Source organism: Myotis davidii, unplaced genomic scaffold, assembly GCF_000327345.1.
Source record: "Myotis davidii unplaced genomic scaffold, ASM32734v1 scaffold309, whole genome shotgun sequence".
Taxonomy (NCBI): domain Eukaryota; kingdom Metazoa; phylum Chordata; class Mammalia; order Chiroptera; family Vespertilionidae; genus Myotis; species Myotis davidii.
Genome location: NW_006383013.1, coordinates 6447742 through 6455274, shown reverse-complemented (window position 1 = coordinate 6455274; position 7533 = coordinate 6447742). Strand labels below are relative to the sequence as shown.

The 7533-nt window shown below is 40.6% G+C and overlaps 1 protein-coding gene and 1 pseudogene across 1 annotated transcript in view; both read right to left on the bottom strand.

Annotated features, from left to right (window-relative positions):
• The window catches only part of TSHR (thyroid stimulating hormone receptor), a 106519-nt gene that overhangs the window by 8031 nt on the left and 90955 nt on the right, over positions 1-7533 (bottom strand). The gene's annotated exons all lie outside the window — the stretch shown is intronic.
• On the bottom strand, positions 1747-2140 carry LOC102759090 (annotated as a pseudogene).

Genomic DNA, 7533 nt, shown 5'->3' with positions numbered 1-7533 from the left:
CTATGCCGAAGTAAAAAGGAAGGAACTCCTACCATTTGCAACAGCATGGATGGACCTGCAGAGCATTATGCTAAGTGAAATAAGCCAGTCGGAGAAAGATAAATATCATATGATCTCACTCATTTGTGGACTATAATGAACAACATAAACCAATGAACAAAAACAGATCCAGAGACAGAGAAGCGTCGATCAGATGCTCAAACCTCAAAGGGAAGATAGGGGAGGGTCAGGGTAAGGGGGAGGGATCAATCAAATGACTTGTATGCATGCATATAAACATAAGGGATGGGCACAGACATCAGGGAGTGAGGGTGAGGGCAAGACTGGGGGGATGAAGGGATAATGGGAGGGGACAGATAAAGACACATTTGTAATACCTTAATCAATAAACAATAAAAAAAAGAGTTTCGGTGCCCCCATTGCCCTTATAAGCTGGTTGCAAATTATTTATTCTTTTACCTATTAAAAAATTTCACTCTATCTGTGACATGTGTTCATTAAAAATACATATAAGCAAAAATAAAATGCACATCACACAGAAATAAGCACAGTTAAATTTTTGATGTGTGTATGTATCCACACACGTACACACACACACACACACACTTTTACCCTACATATGTGAGCTGTTACTAAACATGCTGCTTTGTAACTTGCTATATTTTACTTCACAATATGGAATAAACATTTTATTATTATTATTATTATTATTATTAAATTATTTGCTGCAAAAAGCCTTATTGTTTCCATTTGGCCCAATACAAGGGAGAAGGCTCCAGGGTGGTTAAAAGAATGACTAGTGATTTCAGGGAGAGGCTCAGGCAAAAACCAGACACCAGGGAGATGTAGAGGGACCCCTCAAAGGCTCTGGGCTCTAAAGGCTCCTAGTTGTGCTTGAGGGTGAGCCTTTGAAGAGACGTTTACCCAGCCCAGCCTGTGGAGGTGAGACAGGTGTCACTCCATTTCTTGATGAGTTTCACCTGCTCATCCAGGAAGCTGCTGAGATGGGCGTCTGCGTGGGCAGAACACAGGGCATGCAGACCCACAGGGGCCTAGTTCAGGCTCTTCTCCATGACTATGGAGCTTCCATGGTGTCCTGGGTTTTACCCTACTCATCCTGGGAAGGCTTGGTAGAGAATGCGGCCACCGAGCTGGTTTTGCGTCTTTAAGAGAAGCTGAGCTCCTCGTGCCTCTGCTCCACCAACCTGTGGAAGATGTGGCCCAGGCCCTCCAGAACAGCATCGCCATGGTGGAAATGGAAGCCCAGAGAGAGGTAGGTACGGGAGGCCCGCAGATGGTGGGTGGTCAGGCTGTTGACGGCAGCCTCCACCTTGGGAAATGATCCTGACGAATTTGGGAGCTCATGGTTGTTCAGCCATAAGGAGTTAAGGTAGAAAAAACAAAACAAAATGGTGTTGCCTGGTCTCAGAGGCTGAGGATGGCTGAGGTGGTTCCCAAGGGTAGTCGAAGGCTGGGTTGGCGTCCCTCAGTCTGTTCCATTCAAATACTGTTGAAGCAAGAGACAGATCTGAGGGACCACCAAGGGCACTCTGGAGCAGACATATTTTAATGCATGTGGGTAAGATTTCCCAATTGAAAAACAGACCTGGAGAACGAGTCAAAATACAAAATGCTGGTAACAAGGAAACTACCTAAAACAAAATTTCACCATATGATTAAAACTAAAACGAAGATAAAAGCTACCTCAGAAAATGTGAACAGAAAGAAAGCAGGGGTTAGGTTTTACTATCCTACAAAAAAAAAAAAATCAGGCTTAAAGTACTCAGGATAAGGATCACTGTGTGAATGTCTTTGCTTCAAATGCATCACCACAAACTTGTTTCTTACTCTTATTTCTTCCCTAAGCCTTTCCAATTCATTGACTCCTCTTAGCATTTCTTCAGAGTTCAAATGCCTAACGGGAGTGTCCTCTTTCAATCCCCAGACAGGCTGAGGCAGCCAATCTAAGGTTTCCTTCTGCTTCTGGCTGACCCCTTCTTCAGAAGGTTCTGCCTCCTGTGGCACCTCTTCTGAAGGGCGGTCATTGGTATGTTCTGTGCTTTTCCTTCATTTTCTTCACAAGACTTTTGCATGTTGAGTATTTTTCTATTATTTCCTTTTTGAACAAATTAATCCTGAAAGGATCCAGGGAAGTTCTCTCCTTCTCCAGCAATAGGGAACTGTTTCAGGAAACAGGCCCTGGACTATATGTCATCACCTTCAACTTCTAATTACTTCATTTAACACATAGACTGCAGACCTTAGAACAAATACTGGCTGAGAACTGAGCCACTCTCCACAGTCTGCCAACTCTGGCACTGATGGAGGAGCCTCAGCTGTAGAAATCCTAAAATTCAACAGGGCAGGATCATTTTAAGTTATCTGAAGCTGTATTTTTTCTCACTCATCTAAATTTTTGGACCACTTTGAATCCAGAATTTCTTATTAGTGTACCTTCTTTTATAAAATAGTATCTTCAGAATAAAACAAAAGAGAGTAGCTATCAGCAGTGAAGGGATTTTGAATTTGTGAATGTAGCCATGTGGATGGAAACCTACAAGCTGGAGGGCCTCCCTCTCTCTATTGACTCTGGCACTTTGCACAGAGTTCATTACGTGATGGGCACTAAGCTTCATGAGAATCTGTCTCTAGCAAGTATTTACTCACAGAACAGCATGCAGCGGAGCCTAGCCTGGCAGACACTTTGAAGTCTAATTGTCTAGGTCATGGGAACCATCTCAAGTTAAGTGTCCGATGAAACTAACAGGACCTGAATTTAGAGAGAGGGAGTCCTATAGGGATACATACAAGGCAAGAAGGTCACCCAATTTTATGATGCTAGAAAATAAGAGTCAACTGATATTTGATGTCACAGGAGGAACAAATTGCTCCTAAGAAGCAATTATGTACAGTAGCATCTCCAAACATTAGAACAATTTCAATTTCTTCCATTTTTTGTCCTCATTATTTAACATTAACCTTTGATGAGTTTAATTGCAAATGAAATAAGCACCAGCTGGCTTGCCAGGGTTTCAGCAGCAATGTAAGCGTCTGTTATGCTTGCTTTTAATGAATGTGGGTTTTCTAAAGGTCACTGTGTAGAAGCTGATCATTATAAACGTGTAGCCACATCTGTAAATTGTTAGATGAAATGCAACTACTAGTAAGAGCAGAAAGAAGATTACGGCTTAAAAGGCAGTTTAACAAATGATTAATACTAAATTAAAAATAAGGGTGTAAGACCTGGAAGTTCAAGACAGTGAGCTTATCTAATTATTTGTTTAAAAGAATTTAAAAACACAATATGCATTCATCCAATAAAGATGCATTGCTTTCTATGTCGTAGGTGCAATTCTAGATTCTTGGGCTATAGCAGTAAACTAAAATGCAGATATTCCTGTTCTTCTCATGCTTACATACTATAGAGCAGAGAGAGAATTAAAAAAAAAGTAAAAACTTGCAGAATGTTAGCTGATAACTGTTAGTATCATGTGGAAAAGAATTATAGAGGAGAAGAAAGGAAGAGCCAGAAGTGTGGTCATAATTAGAGATGATGGAGGCTGTCAAGGAAGGCCTCATTGAGGAGATAGTTAAGCAAAGGTCTGAAGGAGATGAGCAAGAGAGCCATGCTGATATATGGGAAAGAGCATTGCAAGCAGAGACACCAGCCAGTGCAAAGGCCCTGGGGTGAGAGTGCACCTTGGTGTGTTTGAACATGCAAGGAGGCCAGGATGGCTGGAGCTGAGACAGTGGTAGTGGGGGAGGGGGTTTGAGGAGTTTAGGAAATGTGTGAGAAGAAGTCAGATAATGGGGGCCCATATCATGTGTGTCTTGTAGGTCATCATCAAATGTACTTTGTCCTTTCACCAGAGTGAGATCATAAGCCTTCAAAGGAATGGCATAAACTAATTTTAAAAGGATCTATCTGGTTATTGCTTTGAAAGTAAACCAAAGAGGAGAAAGAGTGGAAACAAGGATACCAACAATAGAGAGGATGATGCCTTGGACAAGAGTGATAGCAGTGGAGATGCTGAAAATGGTTAGAGTTTGTATAACTTTAAAAGATAGAGCCAATGGGATTTTCTGATGGCTTAGATATAGGGTATGAGAAAAAGAAGTTAAGAATGACTCCAGGATTTCAGGTCTGCAACTAAAAGGGTGGAGTTGTCATTTCCTGAGATGGGGAAAGCCGCAGGCAAGGCGGGTTTGGAAGGAATGATCAGGGATTCAGTTTCAGACAGATCAAATTTGAGATGCCTACTAGACATCCAAATGGCATTGTCAAGAAGGCAGTGTATCATAAAGACTGGAATTTGGGAGAGTTATCTGAATTGGAGATTTCTATTTGGGTAGCATAGGCATTATGCAGTCAAAGGGATGAGATCACCAAGGAAATGAATGGAGATAGAGATAAAAAGAAGGCCAGTGCTCTGCAGAACTTCTATTTTTTAAAATAGAAAACTTTTGAGGATGATACTAGTTGTACTTTTAGTCAGTTGAAGAATTGCAAAGGTTTGTATGACTTTGAGGATCTTTGCAATGGTTCCATTATCTCTCCCACCAAGAGCCAGCCCCCTCGTTGGGAAATGCTATGCAAATTTCTCAGTAGTTATAAAAAACAACCTTACTGTTTTTCTCATATTGGTGGCTATGGAAGTAAAATATGTTAACAATCAATTAACTTGAGTTGTCGACCCAACTTCTCCACTCTGAAGATTCCTAGGGCTAGACTGACCATCTTCTGGTTCCCAGCAAGAAGCCAGCATGCAGACAATTCTGGAAAGGTAATTGTCTGTTCTTTCTCTTCAGATTCTTCTGTGACCTCCCTCAAAGCTCTCGTAGACTCCACAAAATGGTCTCAGGCCCTCTCCTTTGCTGGGTCTCTGAAGACGTGTGACTGAGGAAGGGCAACCTGCTTCGGTTGCCTCCTGGGCAACTCAGCCCCTTGGCATGGGTCTGGCTGGTGCCCAAAGGGGCACTGCCAAAGTCTGTTTATCTTTGTACTTCATTTCACAGCCCATGAGCAGAGCAGTCTTGCAGACAAACCTCCTCTGGTTTCCACCCCTCGGAGGTTCCCTTCCCTCCAAGAGAAAGAACAAAAGCTCTGAAGGCTCCGCGCAGCAAACACAGAAAGGATGACAAGGAACTCCAATTATTAGTTCTTCCGGCTCAATTTCGATTTCCTGTCCCCTGAGGGCGGTCCAGTGCCTGCTAAATAGCCGGAGGCCGAGAGCAGTCCCGAGACAGTGGCTGGGACAGAGGAATCCAGGACTAATAGAGTCAGGGCTGAGGGAGGGCAGAGGCGAAGGAAAGAAGGCATGGGGGTGAGTTGAAGAGAGCCACACACTGTCACATGTTATGCAACCGTAACTGATATTTCCATGGTAACCCTTCAGTGGGTCAGCCCACCTGCTGAGCCAGGTCATATTCCTCACAATACGATTTCAGCACAACATACTTTTAGACACTATTCTTCAGCCCAAATTATGTTCTCCTTTTCTTTTTTCTCAATTACAGTTTATATTATATTCATTTCAGGTGTACAGCCTAGTGGTTAGATATTAATATAATTTAGGAAGTGATTCTCCCAATAAGTCTAACACCCACCTGACATCATACGTAGTTATTACAATATTATTGACTATATTCCCTATGCTGTACAGCCCTGTGACTATTTTGGAACTGCCAGTTTTTCTTTTGTAGTCTCTCTTTTTTGTTTTTTTGAACACATCCTATGTTTTCCTTAGACTTATCTTTTGTTCTTTCTCTTGTAATTCTATCTCTGTTGTCACTCTACCCCTCATCTGAAGACCATCTTAAATATCACCTCGCTAAATGAGGCCTTTGTTGGTTATCCTAACCAGAAATAATAATCTTGATTCTCTAATATCTCTTATGGCTCTTTTTACATTAAATTCACAGCACAGTGACTTATTCCCTTTTCTCCTGAATTTGATTGTAACCTCTTTAAAAGCAGAGGTTGTGTCTTACCCTTCTAACTTTCCTGGCATTCAGTAGGTGTTCAGTAAAATGCCTGTAGAATAAGTGAGTAAATGCACATCGTGCACAGGTTTTTTTCAGATTAGCCATTTCCTCTTAGAAAGGGAAGAGAAAAGGGAGAGAGGATGGGGGAGAGCTAGTAGTTATGCCAAAAACTGATTTTATTTAGGCCAAAACTTTTACCCAGGATCACAATAATGAAAAGACAAAACAACACAATTTTAAAAACGGTTAAAATATTTGACAGACATTTCACAAAAGAAAATATACTAATGGCTAATAATACAGGAAATGCTCAACATCATTAATAATCAGGGAAACACAAAGTACAACCACAATGAGATACCACTTTATATCCATTAAATGGCTAGAATAAAAAAGATTGATAATGCAATGGGTTTGCCAACCTGCAACTCTCAGACCTCACTGGTGAGCACAGAAAATGGGACAACCATTCTGGGCAAGTTTTGCAGTATTTCCTATAAAGTTAAATATACATTTATCCTGTGACTTAACAATTTTACTCTTAGATTTTTACACTAGAAAAATAATAAGCTGTGTAGGGAGGTGTCTATGGGATGGTGGGGCATGAGGGAACTTTCTGGGTGAAGAAAATATTTTAAGCCTGGACTGGGATAGAGTGGCATAGTTTTGCTAAAACTCATCAAATTTCACATTTGAGAAATGTGCATGTTATTGTATATAAGTTGTACCTCAATAAAAAATGAGCAACCTAGAAAGTCATGTACTCAACACTCCTGTGCACTTTAGGAATGCCCCAAAGAACCCTGCCACACTTCTTCAGCCATCTAACAGTATGGTCTTGTGACGATCATTGAGTCAGAAAGAAAAACATAAAAAGGCTTATTTTTTCTGTACACCAAGGTGGCAGAGCCATGACCCTTAGATTTTCAGATGATTAGTTTGACCAGCGCAAAGAACAATGGTTAATTTTGAAGTTTATTTTTTATTGATACATGTAATGCAAGCTCAAGGATATTATAAGGGATTTCCCCTTCTTAGGAGATACTTAGAATAGTAAGGGGGACGATAATAGTATAGTCATTTTTAACAGTAAGTTAATCTTATTAGTGTGGGTTATATAATTTAGACCTTAGAGAACCCTGGTTATTATAGAAGGCATTGCATTTCAGGGTGTTCTTTCCTTTGGGATTATAAACACCAAGAATGCTTTCAAAATAAGATTAAAAGAAAAGAAGATAGTAAAAAATAGAAAGTATAAAAATAGAAAATGAGATTGCATATCTTGATTAAAAATCAATAAGTGAGAATGTTATTCAATAAAATTAAGAAGGCTTTTTTTAAAAAAAATAGCAAAGGTTGGAGAATAGATCTTACTTTAGCTGTGGCATCTATTTTTTTTAAATTAAATCTTTATTCAGATTATTACATTAGTTACTCTTTTTTCCCCACATAACTCCCCTCCACCCAGTTCCCACCCCACCCTCCGCCCTCACTCCCCACCCACTGTCCTCATCCATAGGTGCATGATTTTTGTCCAGCTTCCTGAAT